Below are 17907 nucleotides of genomic sequence, written 5' to 3' on the forward strand. Positions count from 1 at the left end.
CAATTTTACCACTAATTTTCTTTGTTTGATTTGAAATTATCCATAATTTGTTTAATTTTTTAGTTGAGATTCCTTTTTAAAATTTTAAGCCAAAAAGATATTCATGGTCAATGTACCCTTTTATTTGTTGTGGTTTTTTGCATTGTGTGGCACTAGGATATTCATGGCTAGTTATTTTAAGATTTTGTTTTAACCATCTTTGTTATTTGTATTATTTGGCAACATTTTGGTTTAAACTCACTAACAAGACTTTTTGAGCTAGGGGTGAAATCCATCGACCCTCAGAGATTTGTTAATGGGCCGATCTGACGGTCAGGACTGTATATCGGTAATATAATTTTGATATTTTTTTATATAAATCCAAATAGCATGAAATTTGGAGCATAAATTCTCCTCATCAAGGCGCACCTAATAATTCACATAAAATAAATTGATCAAAATACCCCCAAAACCTTTCAGGGGTATTTTGGTTAATTTAATTTATGTAAATTATTTTTTTGATATTTTTATTAGATTCGACTATTCTTAAGGAACATCAGTGCCAAATTTTAAGTAATTCGGATTTGTAGAAAAATAATTAAAATTCAATTACGAAATACAATTTTGATCGTTGGATCAGTTCAGATTCAACCTGGACCGTAGCGCTTACACTGTTCCATGAGCCTATGGGTTAACAAGAGCTTTTTCATATATATATATATATATATATATATGGCAATGATTTCATGCAGCCGTTGTATAGTAATATGATGCAACAACCTTGAAAAACCATCTTATAGCCATTTGTTTGATCCAAATTTTGAAATACACACTCTTTTTATTTTAATGAACAATCACAAGGAAAGAAACATTTAAAAACATAACCTAGAAAACATTTTTTTAGCTCAATTAACATAGACCGTTCATTTTGGTGAGATGCTTAGATCTAGGCCTTAAAAGGATTTTTTCATTTCCAATTTTTTGGGATGGATTTATTATCATTAGATGAATAATGTTAAAAAAAAAATATGATTTTGAGTTTATAAAAGGCTAATATCTTGAAATTCACAAAATGAATGGTCTAGATTTGTTTTTGGAGGGGACTCATTTTGACAATATCTAGGGTTCAAATTGATTGATTATTGAGATGAAGAGATATGCAAAATTTGGGTTCATACAAATACCACAAATATGGTTTTCTAGAAGTGTCATTGCATTATACTATGATACAACCATTACATTAGATCATTGCTTATATATATATATATATATATATATATATATATATATATATATATATATATATATATATATATATATATATATATATATATATATATATATATATATATATATATATATTATTATTATTATTTTTGCAGGCCCACTAGCGCACATCTGCATATGAGCCCAACTTGAATCTAGGCCGATCCAATGATCACGATTGTATTTCGTATTTTAATTTTAATTTTTCTTCTATAAATCTAAATCATTTGGAATTTTGGACATATGTTCTTTAAAAATATGAGAATATAATAAAAATATCAAAAAAAAATTCACAAAAAATAAATTAACCAAAATACCCTTGAAACATTTCAAGGGTATTTTGATCAATTTATATTTTACGAATTATTTTTTTAATATTTTTCTTATGTGCGCCTTGATGAGAAGAATAGACTCCTAAAATTTTATGTGATTTGGATTTGTAAAAAAAATTTAAATTAAATACGAAATGGGGTTGTGAACGTCAGATTGAATCTGGGCCGTTAGACTCATATGTAGCTGTGAGCTAGTGCATATATGCCAACATTCCCTTATATATATATATATATATATATATATATATATATATATATATATATATATATATATATATATATATATATATATATATATATATATATATATATATATATATATATGGAAGATGCTAGGGTGAGCCCACTAGCTCACATAATAGTATAAGCCCAATGACCCAGATTGAATTTGAGCCTATCTGACGGGCAAGAATATTTGAATTTTAACTTTTTTTTTATAAATCTAAATTACTTAAAATTTTAGGTAAATATTCTTCTCATCAATCTACACTTAATAAAAATATAAAAAAAAATAATTCGCATAATTAAAAATGACCAAAATACCCCTAAAACTTTATCAAGGTATTTTGATCATTTGTTTCAAGTAAAATATTTTTTTTAATATTTTTCGAGTATTCACTTATTTTTTATTAATGCATGTTTAAAATTTCAAGTGATTTGGATTTGTACAAAAAACATTAAAATTTAAACATTATCGACCATCCGTGATCGTTAGATCGACCCATATTCAATCTGGGCCATTGGGCTCATGTAGTCTTATGAGCTCATTGGCTCACAGAAGCATTTTCCTATATATATATATATATATATATATATATATATATATGGTTATGTTAGGGTACTTACACTATGAAGTAATTTATCATTGTACTCGACAAATTTGGACACTTATATACCTTTGTTTTGTTTAGTAAGGATATTTTTTTGTCATTAGGGGCATGATGTCATCTACATATGGCGATACATCTCCTACATGGAGCATTAAATAGTACTAGTGTGCTTTATGTAGGTGATGTCACGCCACATATGGATGATGTCATAACCCTCATAATGACCAAAAATACTTGTATAAAAAAATATTTTATGTATAAAAATATTTTATGTACAAAAAAAGCACGATGCTCACTTCTTCGAGGAAAAGTTCCTTGAAGCAAGGGTGAGTAGAAAATAAGCCAACTTTTATGAGGAGCCAAAAAAAAAAGGTTGTAGTTCAAGACCTTGAATCTGAAACTTCTAAACCAACCCAACCTGTTCCTGAATTCCCTAAAGAAAGTGAACCTTTACTTGAACCAAGACGAAGTAACCGAGTTAGTAGACCACCTCCTTACCTAGAAAATTTTTTCTACCTTGGAGAACATTTTGATAAGGTTGGAGAAGATCTAGATTCAGAACCTAAAACACACCATGAAGCCTTGACTTGTCTTAAAAAGGAATACTGTTCCATTAACCAAAACCATGTATGGGAATTAGTAAATCTATTTCAAAAGCGTAAGGCTATTGGTTGTTGGTGGATTTTCAAGAAAAAGTTGAACTCTAAAGGGAAATAGAAAAATACAAAGCTAGATTGGTTGCAAAGGGTTTCACTCAAAAAGAAGGGATAGATTATGAGGAAACTTTTTCCCCTGTTGCAAAATTTTCATCCATCCGACTCTTTATAGCAATAGCAGCCCATTTTGACTTTGAGGTTCACCAAATGGATGTCAAAACAGCCTTTCTAAATGAAGATTTAGAAGAAAAAATTTACATGAACCAACTTGAGGGATTTGAGGAGAAAGGGAAACAGAACTTAGTATGCAAACTTAATAAATCCCTTTATGGCTTGAAATAAGCATCCCGATAGTGGTATATAAAATTTCAAGAGACCCTTGATTTTGTAGGGTTCTCCATAAATAATGAGGATTATTGCAAATATCAAAAAGTTAATATGAGTGATGTAGTCTTTATATTGTTATATGTGGATGATATGTTAATTGTTAGTAGCTCAATTGCCCTAATAGTCGAGATGAAAAATTTCCTTGCACAACACTTCGATATGAAGGATCTTGGAGAAGCTTCATATGTATTAGGCATCAAGATAATAAGAAACATGAAAGAGAAGACTATCCAACTTTCCCAAGCAACCTATTATAAGAGGATTCTGGAAAAGTTTGATATGAGTATGTGTAAGCCCATGTCTACCCCAATTGACAAAAATACGAAGCTTAGTGATAAAATGTGTCCTACTGAAGATATGGATATAAGAGCCATGGAGAGAGTGCCATACAGGAGTATAGTTGAGTCCTTTACGTATGTCATGACGGGAACAAGGCCTGACTTGTATTTTGTTATGAGTCTGGTGAGCCGTTTTCAAAGTAATCTAGGAGAAGAGCATTGGAAAGCTATAAAAAGAATTCTCAAATATTTAAAGGGGATCAGAAACTATGCACTCAAATATAAAGGGGGAACTGAAATAGCAATAGAAAGATATTCAGATGCAAGCTATCTCGCGGATCCATATGATGTGAAGTCTACATCTGGGTATGTGTTTATGCTTGAAGGGGGTGCAGTTTCTTGGAAGTCAAAGAAATAATATATTGTGGCTTGTCCACCTTGGAATTCGAGTATGTGGCATGCTGTCTAGTAGCCAAGGAGGCTGTGTGGAGTAAGAGTTTCTTAATCAACTTAATTTTCATCCTGTATGTTGTGAGGCAATATGAATTTTCTGCAGTAACACTGCGTCTATTTGTATCTTTAAGGAGCCTCGGTTTCACAAGAACTCCAAGCATATTAAGCCTTATTATTATCACCTGAGAAATGAGGTGAGATTGAAAGAGATCGAGATTAGCTACATATCTACAGATTTGATGATTGCAGACCCTCTGATTAAGGGAGTTGTCCCTAATATTTTTGTAAGCCATGTGAGAGAGATGGGGATGAGAGAAAGTGAGGAAGAGATAATGTAAGACCTTCAAAGACCAAGTGGGAGATGTTGGGTTTATGTGGCCTTTAAAAGCTTTATGAGTGTGTATTGAAATACTTTTATTATAGTGAAACATAAACTCAGTGGGAGCCCTCGAGGACCATACTATGGGAATGATGTTTGCTTATACCAGACTGTGCTTATCGATCTAGGTTAGTCGGTTGGAAAACCCAAGGTACCTGGGCATAAAGAATTAACCGATGAGGGTTTTGAGTTAGCCCTTGATGAGGTCGGAGCTTATACCTAGATGAGAGAGCCGAGGGACTTTGTGACCCTTATGTGTGATGGTAGGCCTACTGAGACGGGGGTCAAAACCTCATCCATGTTCCATCACACGGCATGCATATTGATTGGTCGTTCGAGAAAGCCAGATATCCACCTTTGGGTAAAAGTGTATGCATATGCGAGAGATACTCCTATGCGTCATAGAGTTGTAGTCGCATCAGGTCGTGGTGACCTTGACTCTTCTCTAAGGGAGGTTCTATAATCTATAGACTGCGATTGCGACTCCTTGATTCATCGACCTAATTTTAGTGACCCGCTAATGAGTCGCTGCTTGGACTGTGGGTCATGGGAAACACTGGGTTCGATAAAGCTAGTGTGGTCTGTAGTCCATAGTTGAAGGTGGAGTACCCCATTATTACAGTTTGAATTCCTAAAATCATATGGATCATTTTTCCATCATATTAATTTAATTGTGTTCATTTTATTATTGAAATGATTTTAGTTTTATTATTTGAATTTTTACGAATCTCTCAATATTTTAATTACGATTTTTGGACTTATAAAAATACAGTTATTGATTTTACAAAGTGTTAAAAAATTAAATATATATTAATTTGTTTTATTTAATTTTTTTTAAAATAATTTATATAAAATTCCATGGGGGCCTATATTGCACATGGGCCCCACCATGTGGCATGTGGGTGGGGGCCCACATCTGCCACAAAGGGCTGGCACACCCTACCTTTTGGATTCTCTTTAATTACTTTGTCTTCAAGACTTTAAGTTAAGGTAAGTTTGATTTATATTTGGTAGTATTGATGGCCCATCTATGGAATAGATGGCTTAGATCTTTCACCCCATAAGTCACTTTGATTAACGATCTAGATTCAATCTCATGAAAGAGGCAAACTATGAAAAAATCCTAAGAAACTCTAAATTTAAATATTCACTATAAATAGGGGTGCTCTCCCCCAATCTCTACACAACCTCTCTCTCTCTCTCATAATTTCTCTCTCTCCCCCATAACCTCTCTCTCTCCTAGAGGGGCGCACCTCACTCTTTCTCTTTCATATTTCTATCTTTAGTTTTCTCTCTCCTCTCTAGACCTAAGGGTTGGAAAAATTAGAGGGGGCCTAAGTTAATTTTGGAGTTTAAAGTCTAGTAAAGATTTTAAGGGGTAGTTACCTAGTTTGGCCGAAATCAGCTATCCCGGTTCATGATTGAAGCTAAACCACATATCCCGCACCATTGGATGTAGTGACTCAATGTGGGGGTGTAAAAAGCCCGGTTGAAGTAATCTCCGACATCTTTTCTTTTATTTGTTTTATATTCTCAAGCACAGTAATAGATTGTATGAATGACATCAAGTAGTTGAGATTTATTTTATTGATTTGTTATTTATTTTGAAATTTCTATTGTTTGTAATAAGACCATCTGTGAGTGATCTTGTTGCCAAAATTATAAGAGGCTATTATTAACACAAAAAAAAAAAATTGTATTTCATCGGCAAAGGATCACAGATGTATTTCTTTCAGTTTTGGGATTAATCCCATGCACTCTTGCCAAAATGAGTGAGAGGGACACCTGAAAGTGATTGGAAAATAAATTTATTGCTTCGTTTTGGGATTAATCCCATGCACTCTTGCCAAAACTCGTGAGAGGGACACGTGAGAGTGATTGGAAAATAAATTTATTTAGCTAGCAATTTCTAAAAATAAACATGGGAGAGAGGTTTGATTTATAAGAAGTTTTGATTTTTACATGAGATTAAACTCAAACTTCTTTTAAAACTATTTAAAGTGAAACTTACAAAATCCAAGTATCTTTTTAATAATTTTGTTCCCATTATTTTTTAATACTATGATGAAGCTTCTTAGTTCTTATCAAATAACTTTTACATTCATAATGCCACAACAATGCATTTTTTATATATTTTAAAATATTTTAAAAAATACATTGAGATAATTTTGGATGAGTTAAGTGAATGAATAAATGTTTAATATTTTGATGTGATACTAATTTCACTTTATATAGAAAAACATTTTTTTAATCTTATAATATAAAAGTGTTTTCTAATATTTTTAAATTAATTTGATGTAATATTGTATTATAATTAATAATATAAAATTAATTATACTCTCTACCGTTGCCTCGATTTGGGATTAATCCCACACACGCTTAATAAAATGAGAGAGAGAGAGGGGGATAGAGATGGACATGAGATAGATAGGGAAATAAATTTTCTTTAAGTAGAAATTCTTAAGAGTGGTTTGATTTATAAGAAGTTTTGATTTTTATATGAGATCAAAGTCAAACTTCTTATAAAATTGTTTTAATTGAAACTTCTTACAAAATCCAATTACTGTATCCTTTTAATAATTTGTTCCCATTTATTTTTTAAAACTATGATGAAGCTTCTTAATTCTTATCAAATAACTTTTAGATTTAGAATGTCACAACAATGCATTCCTTCTATATTTTTAAAAAATTGAATTTACTCAGATGGTATGAGAAATAATTTTAGTGTTGAATTGGGTTATTATTGACACATGTCTTTATCCATTTAGATCAAGGTTTTAAAAAATTCATTAAGATAATTTTGGATGAGTAAAGTGAATTAATAAATATTTGATATTTTGATGTGATACTAATTTCACTTTATATGAGAAATTATTTTTTTAATCTTATAATGTAGAAGTGTTTTATAATATTTTTAAATTATTTTAATACAATATTATATTATAATTAATAATTATAATATGGGTATTCAACTATTTTTAAAAAGTCATGAAAGTGCACAATTAACCACTCCTAATTTCTTTTAGAAACTAAAATAATATTATTTTTAGGGATTTATAGTGATTTTTTTGAAATTTGTTGATTCGTACGATTATTTGATTTGAGACGATAATCCATCGATTCGACATGGTTTTTGGGAAGGACGATCTGGGACGCCGATCCATTTTTTAGAACTTTAGAAAATACTATTAACTTTGTACATTATTATTAAAGATAAGGAAAATATTGTTTTTTTCCAATAAAGTTATTTGCTATTTGGGAATAATGAAAATTACTTTTATTACCTCCCCCACACAGATGATGTAAAAGTGTATTTTTTTAAAGTGCACCTCATAAGAACACTTTGTATATTTGATCAATTAAAAATTATTTATTAACAGTATTTTATGCATATTAAATGTAAGGATCTATTTTTTAATGTGTTTTTAAAAATCAAAAGTCTGAAATTTGAGTTTTTTTGTAAAAATTTGGTGATAAGAGATCATATACCCTTGGACATATAAAATAAGGGAAAATTACAAATAACCTCCAAGAATAGACTTCTTAGGTAACTTTCCGATCAAATATCCCCCAAATCATAAAAAAAGTAAAATGAAGACCAAAATACCCTTTGAAAAACATGAGATTCAGTACAAAATGGGGGCGGTCCGGCACTTTGCTTTTGGAAAGCATAAGGTTTGGTACAAAATAGGGGCAGTTCGGCACTTTGAGTATGCGGTCCGATACAAAATAGGGGCAGTCTAGCACTTTGGGCATGCGGTCCGACATAAAATGGGTGCGGTCTGGCACTTTGGGCTTTTGGAAAGCATGTATCCAACACAAAATAGGGGCGGTCCGGCACTTTAGGCATACAGTCCGATACAAAATGGGGGCAGTCTGGCACTATAGACATTTTTGTCAAAAAATATGACTTTTATGACTACAAAATGGGGGCAGTCTGGCACTATAGACATTTTTGTCAAAAAATATGACTTTTATGACTTGGGGGTATTTGCTAGAAATTAAATTTAGGGTAACAAAGGAGAAAAAACGTTTGGTTAGGGGTAAGTTAAAAACTATTCTTGGGTTTTTTTTCTAATTTTGGCATGGTCGTTTGCCAGCCTTTCTTTCTCTTTTTTGATTACATGATTTGGCATAACTGCTGTAACAATCCTAAACTTTCATAAATACAAAAAAAAAAAAAAAAAAAAAAAAAAAGAGAAAAGAAGAAAAAAAACTTTTAATAAGTGATGGTCGATATAAGTATTATGGTCCATAGGGACCATCACCACTTTTGTTAACTTTTCCTTTCCTTTACAACGATCTTTTAGTGGACGTGGGCTTTAAACATTTGATGTGTAATATAATTGTTACACCTCATGTATGAGGTGCAACTTAATAAAATAATATAATAAGGTATATTAAGATTTAAATAGCAGAGGCGAGGACTCCCACCCTAGAAAATTCTTCAGATCTTTCTTTCTCTAGTCGAAACACAGTGAGCTCCTCCCTCTAGCTGAATTTTTATCGGAAGCTCCTTCTCAAATATTTTAGGTAATTGACTTCCTTATCTTGAAAAATAATCTGTTCTTTTTAAAAATGAAATGAAATAATTACTTCTGCTTATTATCATGAATTTTAGGCGCGATAAATTTTATGCGCAAGCGACCTCATTATTTTGAAAAATAATCCTTTTAATAAAATTGTGATATTTTATCTATGTTAGAAATCTTAAATGCTGTAAATTCTTAGAAAAATAAATTTATTTATTTTTCTTGTCTATTGTTAGAAAATTTTAGATACTGTAAAATTATTAAAAATAAATGTGATATTCCTGCTTTTAGTAAAATTGTGAGATTTCTTTCTACTGTTTTTTAATATTTAAACATTGTAAATTTCATGTACAAATGACGATCTTATTATTTGAAAACTGATATTTTGCAATTGATTATAGCATTGTCTGTGAACTGTTTATTTGTGAATTAACATCCCATAAATTGTGATAATTCCGTATTCTTGAATTTCTATAAGAATTTTTCTATACATATTAAATTGGCAATTATGCTAAAATGTCTTTACGAACTGTTACCTTTCTAAATTTTAGTTTGACTGGTTATTTTTGAAATGTTATTGAAAGTGACTGTTATTAATGGTTTCAGTGAAATTCATATTAATAATTTCAGTGATATGTTGAGTACATGATATGTTGAGTACATGATATTAATGGTTTCAGTGATATGTTGAGTACATGATATTACTGCTTTCGAATGTTTAAAGAGATTTAGAAATACTTTAAGTATGCAAGTGGACTCATCTGGTTCGCCGTGGAGGTATACGTGGACCTATCCGCTACGCTGGTAGGGATTAAGTCGACTCATCTGGTACGCCGGTAAGGTATAAGTGGACCTGCAGAGATTAAGTGGACCTATCTTGGATGCCGATAGGGATTAAGTGGACCCATCAGGACACTGATGGGGTATATAGGTGACCTACTTGGGACTCAGGTAGAGTATTTTGTGAAATCTTTTGAATTATGCACTGACGTTAACATGTTATACGCATTTCTATTATTCGAATTATACTTAATTATGCATATTTGAAAGTGAAACTGTTGATGCATTTCTGTTAATAGATCTCTTTTTTGAAAATATTGAAATCTTTCAACCATGATTATTTTTAGGATTATGATGATCACTTACTGAATAGCCAAACTCATCAAATTATAGTAAAAATTTTTTCAGGATAACTGCGGTTTCATTTTGAGTGCTCGTCAGGATCAATTCTGGAAGATATTGTAGTTGTGCTTAAACTTTCTTTTGTTACTTTGTAAGAATTTGCCACTGTAAATTTGTCCTATCAAGAGATGTATATATGTTTTGACTGTCACATCTCAGGAATATTAATATTTTAATTTTTTGGGACTTGACATTTATGGTATCAGAGCAATAGGTTTTAAGGTTCCTTAGGAAATTTAAAAAGAATGTACTTAAAATCACATTTAGTGTGTGTACAGACCGGGACGAAGTCAAGATCCAGAATAGCTGAAGCTAATATGGAAGGAATTCACAAAGCCTTGGAAAATATGGTTGCTCTAATGCAACATCAGATGGAAAACAACAATCCACCCAGGCAGTCTGTTACGGGAAATGGTGGGAGTAATATCAAACAATTTAAGAAATTGAACCTACCTTCTTTTAAGGTTGCTGTAAACCCACTGGAAGCCGAGGGATGAATTACACAATTGGAGAAAATATTCGAGGTAATGGAATGTCCTGATGATAGGAAGGTGGCCTTGGCAGTTTTTATGTTAGAAGGTGAAGCACAACATTGGTGGCGAATGACAAAAGGAGTATAGGTCAAAGGAAATAAACCCTTGAATTGGGAAGTATTTCTAAAGGCATTTAATGAAAAGTATTTCCCAGATTTTATTTGAGACAAAAAAGAAATGGAATTTTTGGACTTAATCCAAGGAAACCAGACAGTAGCATAGTACGAGGCCAAGTTGAGGCAAGAAAGGTGAAAAAATTTGAAAGGGGTCTCAGACCAGCTATTAGAAGCAGAATATCAGTCTTAAAATTGAGAACTTATGCTGAAATAGTGGATCGAGCCCAAATTGTCGAAAAAGATTTCGAAGATTACCAAAAGATAAAAACTCAGAAAAGTCAGGTTAGACCTACACCATCTAATCGACAACAGCTTGAAAGAGTAAACAAGAAGCCAAGGCTCTTGCCACTTCAAAGCCCAATAGAACCATATAAAAAATGTGGGAAAAACCATGGATCGAACCCTTATTATTAGAATACTGGATCTTGTTTTAAATGTGGAAAATTGGGGCACCAGATTAGAGAATATCCTAGTTTACAGATGCAACAGCTTCCAAAGTAGAGAGAGATAGCTCAAAAGCCTCAGATGAAGGGAAGAGTATTTGCGATCACCCAACAAGACGCTCAGGCCTCAAAATCAGTGATCCAAGGTACTCTTATTATCTTCCAAAAAGTAGCTCATGTTTTGATTGATCTTGGATCTACTCATTCATTTGTGTCACCACATTTTGCATGCCACTTAAAGGTAGAACCAGAACAATTAGAATACATTCTAGAGGTAGCCACACCGATGGGAAATTCAAGTGACACCAATATAGTGTACAAATCCTGTGTAATAAAGATAGAAGAAAATGAACTGTTGGTTGATTTAATACTCATAGAAATTCAAGATTTTGATGTAATCTTAGGCATGGATTGGCTTTTTGCATACCATGCAAGTATTGATTGTTACAAGAAAATGGTTACCTTTAGTATTCCGAATCAACCAGTATTTTACTTCAATGATATTAAAAAAGACTCCCCATCATATTTAATCTTCTGTATTCGAGCTAATCGCCTCCTTCGAAAAGGGTGTTAAGGCTTTCTTGCATATATTAAAGAAGATAGAAAGGAAGAGATAAATTTAGATACCACTCCGGTTATCCGAGAATTTCCCGATGTTTTCCCTGAAGAATTGCCAAGATTACCGCTTGACAGGGAAATTTAATTCTCTATTGAATTATTGCCAGGGGTAGCCCCAATTTCTAAGGCACCTTACAGAATGACACTTGCAGAACTTAAAGAACTTAAACAACAATTGGAAGAATTATTAGATAAAGGTTTTATCAGGCCTAGTATGTCACCTTGGGGTGCGTCGGTATTGTTTGTTAAAAAGAAAGATGGGACCATGAGATTGTGTATTGATTATAGACAGTTGAACCAAGTGACAGTGAAAAATAAGTATCTATTACCTAGAATTGATGATTTATTTGATCAATTATGAGGATTACAAGTGTTTTAAGAAATTGATCTTAGATATGGATACCATCAGATTAAGATTATAAGTGAAGATGTTCTTAAGACAACTTTCAGAACAAGGTATGGCCATTATGAATTTTTAGCCATGCCTTTTGGATTAACCAATGCACCGACTGCATTTATTGATTTGATGAATTGAGTCTTTAAGCCCTTTTTGGATAAATTTATTGTGGTATTCATCGATGATATTTTAATTTATTCCAAGAATCAGAAGGAACATGAGCAGCATGTAAGAATGGTATTGCAAATATTAAGAGAAAAGAAATTGTATGCCAACCTTAGTAAATGTGAATTTTGGCTTGAACAAGTGACATTTTTAGGACATGTCATATCAAAGGAAGGTCTGTCAGTTGATCCTTCAAAGGTTGTTAATTGGAAACAACCAAGTAATGTGATTGAAGTTTGAAGCTTTTGGGATTGGCAGCATATTACATAAAATTTGTAGAAGGATTTTCTCGAATCGCAACCCCATTAACTCGATTGACGTAGAAAAATATCAAATTTGAGTGGACAAGTGAATGTGAGGAGAGTTTTCAAGAACTAAAAGTTCGATTAACTTCAGCACCTATTTTAACTATTTCTGAAGGGAGTGGGGGATTTGTGATTTATAGTGATGCTTCACATAAAGGCTTGGGCTGTGTATTAATGCAATATGAAAGGTAGTGGCATATGCATCCAGACAGTTGAAAGAATATGAGAAAAAATATCCAATTCATGACTTGGAGCTGGCTGCAATCGTATTCGCTTTGAAAATGTGGAGGCATTATCTATATGGTGAGCAATTCGAAATATACACGGATCATAAGAGCTTGAAATACCTCTTCTCTCAGAAGGATTTAAATATGCGGCAGATAAGATGGATGGATTTCTTAAAAGATTATGATTGTACAATCCATTATCATTCAGAAAAAGCTAACGTTGTGGTTGGCGCTCTAAGTAGAAAATCTACGAGAGTCTTAGCTCATCTAATGATCCAAGAAATGAGATTATTAAAGGAAGTAGTGGATTGGCGTCCGACTCAGTCCATTAATGGTGTAATAAGTATGATTACCAACATTAAGGAAGAACCCCAATTAATCTAATAGATTCGATCGGTATAAAAGAAAGACCCTCAGCTTATAACAATTATGGAAGAGGTAAAGTTAGGAAAGAGAGAAGAATTCTCTATATGTAGTGAGGATTTGCTAAGATTCAAAGGTCGGGTTTGTATCTCGAATGATGAGAGTGTGAAGAAAGCTATCTTGGAAGAAGCACATTACTCTCGTTATACGATACATCTCGAAAGTATTAAAATGTATCAAGACTTGAAGAAAATCTTTTGATAGAATAATATGAAAAAAAAGGTAGCAGTATAAGTAAAAGCTGAGCATCAAAGGCCCGCTGGGTTGTTGCATCATTTACCCGTGCCAGAGTGGAAGTGGGAGCACATCTCTATGGATTTTGTCTCTAGCTTGCCTAGAACAAATTCAGGACATGATAGCATTTGGGTCATTGTGGACCGGCTGACCAAAGCTACCCACTTTCTGTCGATTAGCACGACTTACACTTTGAATCAATTGGCCCAGTTGTACATTAAGGAAATAGTGTGGTTGCATGGAGTTTCGGTCAGTATTGTATCGGACAGGGATACTCGGTTTACTTCTAAATTTTGGGCTAGGCTATAGTCAGCCATGGGGACGAGACTCACCTTTAACATTGCCTTTCACCCCCAAACTGATGGACAATCGGAGAGGACCATCCAAACCTTGGAAGATATGCTGAGGGCCTGTGTCATTGACTTTATAGGAAGCTGAGATGACCATTTACCCCTGATTGAGTTTGCTTATAATAATAGCTTCCAAGACAGTATTCAGATGGGCCCATATGAAGCCCTGTATGGATGGAAATGCAGGTCACCCATCTGTTGGGACGAGGTTGGTGAAAGAAAGCTTTTGGGGCCAGAAATTATCCAGGTAACCACAAATAAGATAACATTAATTCGAGAAAGGCTCAAGACTGCTCAGAGTCGGCAAAAGAGTTATGCTGATAACCGAAGGAGAGAACTTGAATTTGAGGAAGGTGATCAAGTTTTCCTAAAGATCTCACCAATAAAAAGCATTATGAGATTCTGCAAGAAAGGAAAGCTGAGCCCACGTTACATCGGACCATTTGAAATACTGGAAAGAATCGGCAGTGTCGCTTATAGACTTGCCTTACTACCCGAATTGGCAAACGTTCATAATGTCTTCCATGTATCATCACTACGAAAATATCAGCCTGACCCATCTCATATCTTAAAATATGAACCTTTACCGATCAGGAAAGACCTATCCTTTATTGAGAGCCAATTTTGATACTGGATAGAAGGGTACAAGTGTTGCGCAACAAAGAGATTCCTTTGGTCCGTATATTATGGCAGTACCATTCAAGAGAGGAGTCGACTTGGGAACGACAAGACGATATCAGAGAAAAATATTCCTATCTTTTTCAGTAATCAGGTACACAAATTTAGAGGACTAAATTTCTTTAAGGGGAGAAGAATGTAACAATCCTAAACGTTCATTTAACCAAAAAAAAAAGAATAAAAGAAAAGAAACTTTTAATAAGTGATGGTCCATATAAGTATTATGGTCCTTAGGGACCATCACCACTTTTGTTAACTTTTCCTTTCCTTTACCACGTCCTTTAGTGGACGTGGGCTTTAAACATTTGATGTCTAATATAATTGTTACACCTCATGTATGAGGTGTAACTTAATAAAATAATATAATAAGGTATCTTAAGAATTTAAATAGGAGAAGCGAGGACTCCCACCCTAGAAATTTTTTGAGATCTTTCTCTCTATAGTCGAAACACAGTGAGCTCTTCCCTCTAGCCGAATTTTTATAGGAAGCTCCTTCTCAAATATTTTAGGTAAGTGACTTCCTTATCTTGAAAAATAATCAGTTCTTTTTAAAAATGAAATGAAATAATTACTTCTGCTTATTATCATGAACTTTAGGCGCGATAAATTTTATGCGTAAGCGACCTCATTATTTTGAAAAATAATGTTTTTAATAAAATTATGATATTTTATCTATGTTAGAAATCTTAAATGCTGCAAATTCTTAGAAAAATAAATTTATTTATTTTTCTTATTTATTGTTAGAAAATTTTAGATACTGTAAAATTATTAAAAATAAATGTGATATTCCTGCTTTTAGTAAAATTGTGAGATTTCTTTCTACTGTTTTTGAATATTTAAACATTGTAAATTTCATGTACAAATGACTGCCTTATTATTTGAAAACTGATATTTTGCAATTGATTATAGCATTGTCTGTGAAATGTTTATTTGCAAATTAACATCCCATAAATTGTGATAATTATGTATTCTTGAATTTCTATAAGAATTTTTCTATACATATCAGATTGGCAATTATGCTAAAATGTCTTTACGAGTTGCTACCTTTCTAAATTTGAGCCCAAAATATTTGACTGGTTATTTTTGAAAAGTTATTGAAAGTGACTGTTATTAATGGTTTCAGTGAAATTCATATTAATAATTTCAGTGATATGTTGAGTACATGATATTGTTGCTTTCGAATGTTTAAAGAGATTTAAAAATACTTTAAGTATACAAGTGGACGCATCTGATACGCCGGTGAAGTATAAGTGGACCTGCAGGGATTAAGTTGACCTATCTGGGAATTCGATAGGGATTAAGTGGGGACCCATCAGAACGCTGATGGGGTATATAGGTGACCTACTTGGGATGCCAGTAGGGTATTTTGTGGAATCTTTTGAATTATGCATTGACGTTAAAATGTTATACGCATTTTAATTATTTGAATTATACTTAATTTTGTATTTTTGAAAGTGAAATTGTTGATGCATTTCTGTTAATAGATCTCCTTTTGAAAATATTGATATCTTTCAACCATAATTATTTTTAGGATTATGATGATCACTTACTGAGTAGCCAAACTTATCAAATTATGGTAAACATTTTTTCAGGATAACTGCGGTTTCATTTTGAGTGCTCGTCAGGATCAACTCTGGAAGATATTGTAGTTGTGCTTAAACTTTCTTTTGTTACTTTGTAAGAATTCACCACTGTAAATTTGTCCTATCAAGAGATGTATATATGTTTTGACTGTCACATCTCAGGAATATCAGTATTGTAAATTCTTGGGGCGTGAGGGATTCCATGTAAAGATAATTATAATATAAAAAATTAAAGTTCTTGAAATTTAAAACCCAGTCATTTTACTAAGAAAATATCTATCATTTTATGAGGAGTTTGTTTGCATGGTCCAATTGGAAGGCTCCAGCTGACTTATATAAGACTTTTCGTACATAAGACTTACTAATAAATAGTACATGATTTAGAGGGAGCCATATTTTCACGTGAAACAATCAAATTAAGGCGTACCTTAAAATTCATTAGAAGATGTTGTTTCAATGCACAAAAATTCACAAATCGTTGATCTCGATTTTAAGATGTATGAATACAAAAAAAAATGGATTTCAAGTCTAGAAAATAGTGCATCTTATAATGTATTTTTTGGAACATTAATTATTAAGATTATGAAGTGTTCATAGATTTGTTCGATCTACATTAGTTTTGAAGCTTTAAATTTTGTAATTGGCTACCAAAATAAATTTTCAGACCACCACAAATATTTCAGTACTGAAATAACATCTTTTGGCCTTATTTAAAGGTGCGCCTTACTTTGAATTTTCAGGACCTGTGCTTCATACAACCACACCCTCGAAAATGTGACCGTATAATTTTAATGCCTTTTTGTTCAAAATGGCATTGAAGCCCATATCCAATGAAATTTTGTTAGAATTCTGTACTAAAATAATGCCCCAACAAATTTTTTGTTAGTTTTGGGCGCACTAGAAACAAGGATTAAGTTTTCACAAACTTGAAAACAAATATGCCAAGATAAATTAATTTCAAAACAATCTTATCCTCTTCAACAATTTTGACTTCACTGATTATAAAAGGTGGTGTCCGTAGTGTGGGAAAAGCCAACATCCGTGGGAGCAAATGCAAATAGCAACTCCTCATTCAGATCCTATTAACATATCGATGGTCAATAAGGTCCAACACACAGAGCACTTGACAATTTTTTCACTTGCCTATCCTTTGACGTCTATCCTATCCTTTTCTCTAAAACCATGAGGCATGGACTTGGAACTTTTGTATTTTAGATGGATGTTTGTTTATTTTATTTTATTTTTATTTTTCAAGTTCCACACTGGAGTCTTTTGTTATTTTTTATGTAAATGAACCGCTTCTGAACTTGCAGTTCGGAACCAATCTTTTACTTAAAAAACAAAGGTTCACGTGGTTTGAAACTTCAATTTCGCAACCTCATTGTTATGCTTTTAGAAAGTGACCATGTTATAAACTTAATCCCTCAAATTAAAGACATTTACATAGAAAATTAAAAAATTTTCTTTTGAAAGTAATCATTTGTGACTAAATTGAATTCAAAAATTTCAAATATTAAAAATTTGATTCCGCCAAAATAGCAAATGTCCTGTGTAGTCTTGT

General features: G+C 32.5%; 1 long non-coding RNA gene across 4 annotated transcripts in view; it reads left to right on the forward strand.

Annotated features, from left to right (window-relative positions):
* LOC148782827 (uncharacterized) overlaps window positions 1-16590 on the forward strand; it is a 60579-nt gene extending 43989 nt beyond the window's left edge. For 2 of the 4 annotated variants that reach the window (XR_016051025.1, XR_016051026.1), the window contains one exon: window positions 10281-10454. This is a non-coding gene — a long non-coding RNA (uncharacterized LOC148782827). Of the gene's footprint in view, window positions 1-10280; window positions 10455-16355 lie in introns of those variants that run through there. The other 2 variants (XR_016051028.1, XR_016051027.1) reach the window with 1 other exon arrangement.
* The last annotated feature ends 1317 nt before the right edge of the window (window positions 16591-17907 follow it).

Source organism: Amborella trichopoda, chromosome 3 (assembly GCF_054954075.1).
Source record: "Amborella trichopoda isolate Santa Cruz 75 chromosome 3, AtrichopodaSantaCruz75HAP2 v2.0, whole genome shotgun sequence".
NCBI classification, from domain to species: domain Eukaryota; kingdom Viridiplantae; phylum Streptophyta; class Magnoliopsida; order Amborellales; family Amborellaceae; genus Amborella; species Amborella trichopoda.